Genomic DNA, 11,866 nt, shown 5'->3' with positions numbered 1-11,866 from the left:
CTGAAGACAAACTAGAACTAATGAGGACAAATTGAATCCTACCTTATCTCACCACCTACAAGCTCAATGACATGGGTAACCTTCAGAACAAAATGGTACCAATCTCCATGGAGATGAACTCATGCCTCACCTAAGACTCAGAGAAGCTGTGGGTCAAGTTGATACTCTGTGCCTGGTACCATTCAGAGCTGCTTCACTTTTTCTTCCAAATCTCACATTAATTCTTATGGCCAACCCTAAAGTAGAACAATACAGGGAAGAGAATTCTGGGAGATACAATTCTAGCTTCTTTAAGAATGGTGACTCAATACAATTCACCACTATTATTCTAATTGTTGCTTTCAGAGTGGCCAAAGTTTATTCCAAGAATGTATACCAAAATAAACATTTAAAAATCTACTAACATAGATAAAAAGAGAAAATGAAACAAACAAACAAAAAACCTTGGCAGTTATTCGGAAATACCACTCATTATGGACTGAATGTTGGTGTTCTCAAAATACTTATGATGAAGCCCTAACCTTCAATATGACTGTACATGGACACCTATGGTAAAGGTAAAATGAGGCCGTAAGGGTTGGACCCTAATTTAGGGCTGGCACCCTTAGAAGAAGAGCTCTTTCTCTTAACTATGTGAGGGCACAGCAGGAAGGCAGTCATCCACAGCCAAGAAAAGAGCTGTCGCCAGAATTGTCTATCGAGAAAAATAACATTGAAGAGACTAAATTTACATTGGAATTAATATAAGAGTTCAAGAAGGTGAATAAGATAAACATACAAAACCTATGGTTTCCTATTAGAATATAGGAATAAAAATATTAAGCCCAGGTAGATTAAAGATTTAAACATAAAAAGTGAAATTGCAAGCTTTTATCTTTTGTTTTCTTATTTTTAAAATTTATTTTATTATTATTATTTTTAATCCTCACTTGAGGATATACTCATTGATCTTTTAGACAGAGAGAGGAACACCGATTTGAGAGAGAAACATAAATTGATGTTTCTCTGTATGCGTCCTGACTGAGGATCGATTCCACAACCTAGGTACAAAGTTTTGGTGTGTGGGACGATGCTCCAACCAGCTGAACCTCTTGGCCAGGGCTTTTAGTTTTCTTTTAAAACTACAAACAATTAGAGGATAAGAGAGTCTTAGCTAATACAAGACAAAAAAATATGAATAAGATATTAGCATCAGGAAATAAAAAGTAAATATTTCATTATTTGTAGATGTTATGTTATCCACATAGAAAATTTAGAACCTACAATTATTACAACTAAGAAAGGGTTCAATGGGTTGTTGAACATAAGATCAGTCAACAGTGATATTTTAAAGTATAAATAATAAATTAGATAATGTAATCAGAAAATCATACTTACCTTAGCAATAAATTCCATTGGAAACCAATAAAATACATATAATACCTTAAAGGAGAAAAACCATAAAATTTATCAATGTGCATAAAAGACCTGAGTAAATGGACATATGCTAGTTATATCCACAATATGAGGACAAAAATTCTTCCCAAATTAATCCATAAATACAATATAACTCCAATTAGAATTCTCATAGGACTCTGAGGAACTTTAGACACTGACTCTGAAAACCTTGCAGAAAGACCCAGAACAGGCAAGATGAATCCAAAAAAAACATGAAGGAAAGTTATAATTAGGGTGGGCAAACAGCTCTCGCCAACATCTATAGTCACTCAGAGGTTTGGCACAATAACGTTTACCTTTAACGCATGTCACCATGCAATTCTAGTCAGTGGAAGAAGAACAAGAGGGGGACGGTAGACTGTGGTCCATTTAGTCAACCAGGAACGCAGGAGTGGATCCATCGTCCTGTAGAACCTCAGAGTCTTCCATTGGATCCACTGCATCCAGCCAGAAGAAGGGGTTAGAGGGAAGGCATTGAGAATCTCAAAGGATATTTTTAGGAGCCAGATCTGGAAGTGGCAAATACCAGTTTCCACCAACATTTCATTTGTCCTGCTTAATTTCAAGCAATACTGAAAAATTTCAGTCTAAATGTGTAGAGGAAAAAAACAAGTGGACTTGGTGAGCAAATAGCAATCTCTACCACAAAGAACTGGTCCTGAAAAATAGCACACTTAACAATCAGTAGTAATTAGACATTGACTGAGGAAAAACTATGGGACAGTAGTGGGACAGATTGGAGAACCCAGAGATAGGCAGGCATTAAAAATTAGTGGAGAAAAAAATCCCCACTCACTATGTTGTACACCTGAAAGTGCTATAATACTCTATGTCAACTATAAATTTAAAATAAATTAAAAAATTTGTGGGGAAAGAACAAAATGTATAATAAATAACAATGGGGCAGGTCCGTATAGAAAGCGAAAATAAAAGTCCTTACCTCAGATGTACACATAGTAAATTCCACCCAGGTCAATGATCTAATGTAAAAATACATCTTTAAAATCAGAAGAAAAAGCCCTGGCTGGTGTAGCTCAGTGGATTGAGTGCCAGCCTGCGAACCAAAGGGTTGCCAGTTTGATTTCCAGTCAGGGCACATGACTGGGCTGTGGACCAGGTCTCCAGTTGGGGATGCACGAGCGGCAACCACACATTGATGTTTCTCTCCCTCTTTCTCCCTCCCTTCCCCATTCTGTAAAAATAAATAAATAAAATCTTTTTAAAAATCAGAAGAAATATATAGCTACTGTAGCGCACCACTCCTGAGGGTACCATTCATATTGTGATCCATATGAATTAGTGCCCCCTGACGTTGGGCAGCACAGGGATCTTGTTTATGGTTACATGTCAAGGAGAGATTGACTTCACAAACCCCAAGAACTGAATTGCAAAAAGAAAATATGGGTACATGTCCTAGCTTAGGCTGCAATAACTAAATACCATAGACTGGGTAGCTTAAACAACAGACATTTATTTCTCAGAATTCTAGAGTCTGGGAAGGCCAAGATGAGGGTGCCAGCATGGTGGGATTCTTGATGAAGGCACCATCCATGGCTTGCACGTGGCTGTTTGCTGTATCCTCACATGTCCTTTTCCTCTGTGTGATGCATGTTCTTCCTCTTCCTATTTTTATAAGGGCACACTAATTCATCATGACCTAATCTATTTTATTTATTTATTTTTTATCCTCACCCTAGAATATTGAATGTAGAGAGAAGGAGGGGGAGAGAAACATAGATATGAAAGAGAAACATTGATGTGAAAGAGAAACATCAATAGGTTGCCTCTCATAGGGCCAATACCGGGGATTGAACCCACAATCTAGGAACACGCTCTCACCAGTAATTGAACCTGCAATCTTTTGGTGTGTGGGACAATGCTCCAACCAACTAAGCCACCTGGCCAGCGCCCTTTTGACCTAATCTAAACCCAATTACCTCCCAAAGAGGGTAGGCACCTGTTAATGTCCTAAGAACTGAAATTGACCAATATTAGCTTCAATTTTCCATTACATCTTTTCCAGGAACTGGTAGTAGACTGCAGTTCCAAGATAGTTACATCAGGCAGATTCTGCCAGTGCAGTTGTTGTCAGGTTGGGAAACAGATTCCTACTGTGTCATCTCCCCAGGATCCTCTCCTGAATACTCACTTTTCAACACTCACTATTGTGCTAAGTTTATGATTAATCTCACTTATTATTCCCAAGACAAGAGTTTCTATAATTGCCCAATATAGGGAACTGATCTGCTTGGCGTGGCAAATGTAGCCCAGTCCTATTGGAAAACCGACAGGCGCGAGTTGGCACACAGGAAGCCAAACCCAAGGATCAGCTTTCGCATGGGAAACCAAGCCTGCATTATACCTGGGCTGCTTTGAGACTTGCTCTTGCTAAAACTCCCTCACCCTGAATTGAAGCAACAAATGCTTACTGCACATCTTTAAAGTAAGTTCCTGAAGTTTGTGCTAATTTTCCCAAGGAGGGAGTGTAACCAGACCAATCACTCTTATCATTCCCTTGCATCTGCAACATTTTTTCCTAGTTAATCTGTAAGAAGTAATCAGTTACATCCTTTCTTTTGTTATCTGTAAAAAATAATTACCTAAAGCAAACCTGAGCACAATGAATGAGAACCTTCTTTGACATATGCTATTAGAAAGCCAATAAAAGCCTGTCCAGGCAAGGGTTGAGGCACTCTCTCTCTCTCTCAGAGAGTGGCCATGCCATCACTTTTTCTCCACAGGACTTCTGTAGTCCTTTGTTCGTCGCATCCACAGCACTGTGGACGCTGCTGGCTGGAGTCCACATCAGCCCAGTATCTCACAACTGGTGGATAGTCAAGCCTAGATGTAAAACAAACAATGGGAGTCACTTCCAGAACAGTGAAGTAGGGACCTTCAAAGACCTGCTCCTCCATAAAAACATCAAGAACACTGGCAAAAATTGGAAATAATCACTTTTTTCTCAAACTCTGGAAATTAATCAAAGACTTTCACCAATCGAGAAGCATTGATTCAAGAAAAACAACTGAATCTCAGTTAGAATAGCAGTATTTGTGGTATTTTTAACTTACTCTATTTTCATTCCTCTCTCCCTAGCTCTGATGGGGGAACTCAAGAGCTAAAGATTTTAGCTTCATTTCTTCTCAGGCTTTTGGCTAAGATCAAGTGAAGATTTTTAGCTTCAGTAATAGTTAATAGGCTTAAGTGATTAATACAAGTGGTACTACAGGTGGAAAGCTGTTGTTTCAGAAACTGGAACGCATGACCACGTGACTCCAGGGACTCCACAAGCAATTCAACCTTGTTCCCCAGGGGTCTGCAAGCAATGGAAGTGGTATCTGAACCATTGTGTTCCAAGGAGGGAACCTCTATGACCTAGACAAATAATTGATCAACAGATAAAGAAGTAGTACTAGGAAAATCACCCCAGACTGCAATTCTTATCCAATTAACCATTTTTCCAAAACCATTACCTACCCTTTCTTCTTATAAAAAGGATCAGCTCGAGATGAGAGGTTAAGACGATTTTTGAGTGTATACAACCTGCCTGTCTTCTCAGATAGCTGGCATCTGAATAAAGCACCCATAAAGATTTAATCCTTGTCTCTACTTATTGGTTCTGGTAGTGACAGGCAGCATACCAACTTTTCCAATTTCAGCTCTAAAGTAGCCTTGAAAAGAAACTGCTTGGAAATCATAGGGCTATGAAAAGCAACATGCTAGCACCCACTTGAAGAGGTAGAACAGGTTTGGAGTGCCCAAAAAAGTTCCATCCCTAGAGAATTGTCACTATTTGACCTTGCTGGAAACTCCCTGGAAAAGCCCTATTTTCAGGACTTTTCTTTTTTTTTCTAAATTAAATTTATTGGGGTGACATAGGTTAATAACATTATAAAAGTTTCAGGGGTACAATTCTTTTTTTTTCCTTTTATTGATTTTAGAGGGAGGGGAAGGAAGGGAGAAACAGAGGGAGAAACATTGATATGAGAGAGAAACATCCATTCATTGCCTTTTGCATGAGCCCTGACTGGGGACCAAAACTGCAACCGAGACACGTGCCTTGACCAGGAATAGAACCCATGACATTCTGGTTTGCAGGATGACACCCAATCAACTGAACCACACCAGCCAGGGCAGGTGTACAGTTCTACAATACATCATCAGTATATTACAGTGTATGCACAACAGCTAAGTCTAGTCTCCTTTTATCACCATGCAGGGTAGGGAAAAAGTAGGTTTACAGTTGTTCATGTGGGTAACAATACAATAAATAATAATACAAGAATAAACACTATTTTACATGCTCACAACTGTAAACCTACTTTTGTCCTACACCAGAGGCATCAAACTTATCTTTACTGGGGACCACATCAGCATCGAAGTTGCCTTCAAAGAGCCGAATGTAACTTTAGGACTACGTAAATGTAACTACTCCTTAACTAGGGGCGAGGAGCTCTACATCTGGCCTTTGAAGGAAACCATGAGGCTGATGAGACCACCGGTGAAAATGAGTTTGGTGCCCGTGTCTTAAACTGTATGTATATTGACTCCCTTTACCCTTTCCATACTCCCCCTCATAGATCTGACCAGATCACTGGGGAGGAATGAGACAGGGCCCTTAGGAGGAGGTTGCCTGAGGCAATGGTAAATAAGCGAGTGCAGCACATTACAGATCTTCCCACCCTGGGCAGAGACACAGAGGGTGTGGGGTGGGGGATGTGCAAATCTGTGCATCTATGACGGGATTGGATGAGAAGCTGGATGCCTCCAGAGCACAAGGAATTATGGGCCAGAATCTTTAAACCGAAGGAGGGCAGAGACTTGCTCTCTTGCTCTTCCTCTGGGATGCCTGGATGATTGTGCTGTAGCCACCTGCATTTGCCAAAGGACAGCATTTTTAGATGGGAGAAGGACTGGTCTGGCGAGGCAGAGTGGCAGGGTTATTTTTCTGTGGGTGTTCTAGAGGGGGTGGTCTCTGAGGCAGAAACCTGCATGTCTTCCAAAATTATGTAGCTTTTGTATTTTACGTAGTTTCAGTTTGTAAACTAATCTTATAGAAATAAGATAATTAAAAACTAATGGGGAAATGCTAGGGAGACTCAAGAGTTAAAGATTTTAGCCTTAGTTGCTAGGCTTAAGTGACTAATGCATGTGGAAAGCTGTTATTCCAAAATCGTGTAGTTTTTGAATAAAGACTCCTTTCCTTTTCCACCAAACATCTGCCTCTGGAATTTTACTTAGAAAGGGAGGCAGGCAGCAGGACCCCACTTGCTGTTCAGTAATACCCCACACCCCTTTTCCCTCTGGTAACCATCATACTGTTGTTTGGAGTTTGTTTGTTTCTGACTTGACTCAGAACTCACTCAGTGTCAATTGTCCTATCCTCGGAGCATTTATCAAAACCAATCAGTTACAATGGTTTACCATTGCAGTGGCTGTGGTAGCAATAACTGTTGGGGCAAGTAAAAAGCTAAATCAAAAACCTAAAAGGAAAATCTGGATAATGAGATGTCCAAAGAGAGCTTTGAAAGCAGCAACGTGTTTTTGGAAATCTGGAAGGTCTCACATATATGCAGTTTTGTGCACATGCCCAGGAGACACTGAGATGGTCCTACTGCCTCACCTCTCGCTGCACTGAAGGCCAAGGCAGAGCTGTAAACTGCCTGTCAGAGAATTGATGGCATGCCCCGGCACACACACAGCTTCAGCAAAGGGCGGGATAGTTCTTGGTAGAAAGAATAAAGGAATCTCTGTCCTATTATTTGCTGACCATTAAAGTAACTGGATAGGTATTTAGTGGTTACACATGACAAAGAATAGAGATATTACAGAAATAGCACAGAAAAGCTCTTATACTAATGAACAAATGACAACAAACAAAAAGCAACAGCAGTAAACCCTGGGGAGGATAGGGAGAAATCTGATTTCCAGAGTTGCCACTTGTGTTAATTAAAATGTCCTGTTTCCAACAACAACAATGAAATAATGAGACTTGCAAATAATCAGGAAAGTATGGATCATATTAAGAAAAAAGAGAACAATCAATAGAAACTGTCCCAGAGGAAGTCCGGACATTGGACTTGTGCGATTTTATCCTCTATTTAACCCTCAGCCAGATGCTGAGGAACCTGCACACTTACACGGGGTAGATCTGGACACCAGCCAGTCCATATGTATATGTATTGCAAAAATTTTCCCAGTTGTAGTGGATACCTGCCACTATCGTTTTCTTTGATTATTTACTCTTTCTGGAAACTGTCCACACCAATCTCAAGGTGGTTCAAGCAGCTATGCTACTGTTGTTTGTACATGTCTCCACTACTATGCCATGCTTGGGAAGAAGAGCCAATTTAAGTTGGACTAATCATATGTTCTCTTTGAAGAATATGGGTTTGAAATTGAGAGATTTTGAACACAGCATCTTGAGTGATGAAGGTGAAAAACTTGGGAGTCAAATTTGCCATGCTCTCTCTACCATTTAGAGAGGGTAGCCAAACAAACAAACAAACAAACGAAACAACCCAAACTCTTTTGGCAAAGGAACAAGACACTAAAAGAGAATACTACCTTGGTTTCTGCTAGCCTAACAAATGATTTGTACTAGTACTTTCTTAGGTCTGAATGCATTTGTTTCTGAGTTCTGTGAGTAAGCTTGAGTTATCATACTATAGTCCTCTTTTTCTTCTTTTCCTCATGTTTCTTGTTTTCTTATGCTATCTTGATTTATTTTCTGTAAATTTTAATGAAAGAAATACTAACTTTACGTGGATTGTCATTTGTCTTTAGAACTTTTAAATATTATTTTGTTCAGTTGTATTAGTCAGGAAAAGAGAAATTACTGTAGAATTTGCCAACAGTAAGAGGGTTATAAAACTGAAGGCTTGGAGGGACAAAGTTCAGGGAAGGGCCATCTCTAGCCCTCAGTTTATCACTAGGTTGAAAGAATGAGATACTTATTATTGCTGGTGAGGCCAACAGCTCCAGAGACTGCTCTGATTATTACAGAAACCTACAATGTCTTACTGAAGTTGAGAAAGGGAAGTGGACAGGGATGTGTTGATTCAGCAGCTTTCAAGATTAACGAGTGATTAACTCATTCAAACCATAATGGAAATATTGCAGCTTATGAAAAAGAGGAAAAACACAACATGTAATTTCACTTAAAGGCTATTATATTTTTTCCCCAAGGGCTACAGGCACCGTGCATTTTTAGCCATTGCTAATTTTTAATAATTTAATGATAATAGTTTGCTCCACACTAAATAACTCTGGTATGCTGCATTGGTTTGGCTTAACATGTATAAGAAAGAATTCCCCCCCCATATTGAATAAATAACAATCAGACCTGCCTGAAAACTGGTCTATGGGTCTAGCCTGCTATACAAATATCATGACTCTCTACCATCAATTATGGTAAAAATTTAAAGGAGGGTTTACGATTTACTCTGTCCCCTTAACTCCTCTTGTCCTGTGTGGGCCTTGCTAAACTGTTGAACGGAGTGTTCTATTAACACTCCTTTTTTTTTTTTTCCCCTCCCTGGGAACTCCTGGATGGTATTTTTAATTCGAAAAGAAGCAAGGAGAGATGATAGTGGCAGGTTGTAGAATCCCAGGGTGTCAGTAAACTTCATGTAATGGACTGAATTGTGTGTCCCCCCACCAAAAAAAATTTATATGTTGATTGTATTTGGAAATATGGCCTTGAAAGAGGTAATTAAGGTTATGTGAGGTCATAGGGTGTGACACTAATCCAATATGACTGGTATCTTTATCCAAAGAGAGATTAAGACACTCAGAACCAGGGGGAAGGCCATGTGAGGACACAGAGAAAAGATGGCCCCCTTTGTACCAAGGGTAAGAGGCCTCAGGAGAAACCTAACCTACTGACACCTTGATCTTGGACTTTCAGCCTGCAGAATTGTGAGAAAATTAATTTCTATTGTTTCAGTCATCTGGTCTGTGGTATTTTGTTATGGCAGTCTGAGCAGAGTAATACACTACCTCCAACACCACCCCCTTTTTTTCTTGGTAAAGAATACAATTATATTACATAGTTGTGGTGGATGGGAATGGCAGGGGATGGGGGAAAACCCTGGTTGCCTTATTCCTGGTTTCTTTCCACTATACGACATTGGTACTCTCCATTCTGTTTGTGGACCACCCACTTCCAATTGAGTGTCCTGGGATACAGTATAGTGAATTAATTTTGCAGATGTCTGCGGTTCATTAAGTATACAGAATCACTCCTTGTTCCAGATGACAAAATAAGCAATTGTGTACCAAGATAGTCTCAGTTATGATTTTGCCTGGCACATATCTTAATCCCTCTGAAGTAAGGTATTTATGATAGTCAGCAATTTGTTCTTTCAAAGTGAAATACGTGAAATTTCAGTTTCTACCCATGTATATATGCCCAGTTTGCACTTACACACTGTTTTTTATGACCAAATTGATTAGCTTAACTAGACATCCGTGAAATGAATGTACAAGGCCTGTTTTTCAGCTTGATCCCAAGAAGTACATCATTAAGTTTTATACAAATACTGATATTATTTATTCTGTTGGGATTTCTTTAAAAGGCATTTCATTATAATTTATTTGAACAAAACCCACAGGAAAATACTAAATTAGTAAATAGTGTAAGAGTACCCAATGTGGGCGGGGGAACCAAGATGGCGGCGTAGGTAGACACACTGCGCCTCCTCACACAACCAGAACTGACAGAGAATCGAACAGCAAGGGGGACTGACACCAAGGAAACAGAAAATAATCATTCATCCAGACTGGTAGGAGGGGCGGAGACGGGCACCGGGGTGGAGAGGACTCGTGTGGCTGTGGCGGGACTGAGACTGGCGAAGTGTGGGACAAATGGCGCAGGCAGTCCGAGCACTAGCAGACCCTGCGGTCCCACATTTGCACAGATAAACCCAGAGGGCCGGACTCAGAGTGGCGGAGAGTGGGGCAGGCAGAGTGGCGGGTAGCACCTTGCGGCACCACATTCGCCCACAAATAAACCTGACGAACGGCGGGCAGCGAAGCAGACCGCTGCGCAACCCAGGGCTCCAGCTTGGGGAAATAAAGCCTCAAACCTCTGATTGAAAGCGCCCCTGGGGGTTGGGGCGGCAGCAGGAGAGACTCCCAGCCTCACAGGAGAGGTTGTTGGAGAGACCCACAGGGGCCTAGAGTGTGCACAGGCCCACTTACTCGGGAACCAGCACCAGAGTGGCCCAGTTTGATTGTGGGTATTGGAGTGGAAGATTGAAATCCGGAGGAGAGTGAGGCTGGCGCCATTGCTCTCTCTCGGCCCCTCCCCCACGTACAGCGTCACAGCGCAGCGACCAGCATTACCCCGCCCTGGTGAACACCTAAGGCTCCGCCCCTTAAAGTAACAGACGTGCAAAGACAAACAAACAAAAAATGGCCCAAATGACAGAACACTTCAAAGCTCCTGAAAAAATACAACTAAGCGACGAAGAGATAGCCAACCTATCGGATGCACAGTTCAAAGCACTGGTTATCAATATGCTCACAGACTTGGTTGAATCTGTTCGAAAAACAGATGAAAAAATGAAGCCTATGCTAAGAGAAACAAAGGAAAATGTACAGGGAACCAATAGTGATGAGAAGGAAACTGGGACTCAAATCAATGGTATGGACCAGAAGGAAGAAACAAACATCCAACCAGAAAAGAATGAAGAAAGAAGAACTTGGAAAAATGAGGAGAGGCTTAGGAACCTCCAGGACACCTTGAAACGTTCCAACATCCGAATTATAGGGGTGCCAGAAGGAGAAGAGGAAGAACAAAAAATTGAAAACTTATTTGAACAAATAATGGAGAACTTCCCCGTTCTGGCAAAGGAAATAGACTTCCGGGAAGTCCAGGAAGCTCAGAGAGTCCCAAAGAAGCTGGACCCAAGGAGGAACACACCAAGGCACATCATAATTACATTACCCAAGATTAAATGCAAGGACCTACATCCAAGATTACTGTATCCAGCAAAGCTATCATTTAGAATAGAAGGGAAGATAAAGTGCTTCTCAGATAAGGTCAAGTTAAAGAAGCTCATCATCACCAAGCCCTTATTATATGAAATGTTAAAGGGAGTTACCTAAGAAAAAGAAGATCAAAAATAGGAACAGTAAAAATGACAGCAAACTCAGTTACTAACGACCACACCTAAAACAAAAATGAGAGCAAACTAGGCAAACAACTAGAACATGAGGGTTGTCAATAAGGGAGTGGGAGGGGGAGAGGGGGGTAAAGGTACAGAGAATAAGTAGCATAGATGATAGGTGGAAAATATACAGGGGGAGGGTAAAAATAGTGTAGGAAATGTAGAAGCCAAAGAACTTATAAGTATGACCCATGGACATGAACTATGGGGGGGGGAATGTGGGAGGGAGGGGGGTGGGCAGGATGGAGTGGAGT

This window comes from Desmodus rotundus, chromosome 4 (assembly GCF_022682495.2).
Source record: "Desmodus rotundus isolate HL8 chromosome 4, HLdesRot8A.1, whole genome shotgun sequence".
Taxonomy (NCBI): domain Eukaryota; kingdom Metazoa; phylum Chordata; class Mammalia; order Chiroptera; family Phyllostomidae; genus Desmodus; species Desmodus rotundus.
The sequence above is the reverse complement of the archived record's forward strand: the minus strand, read 5'-3'. Positions refer to the sequence as shown.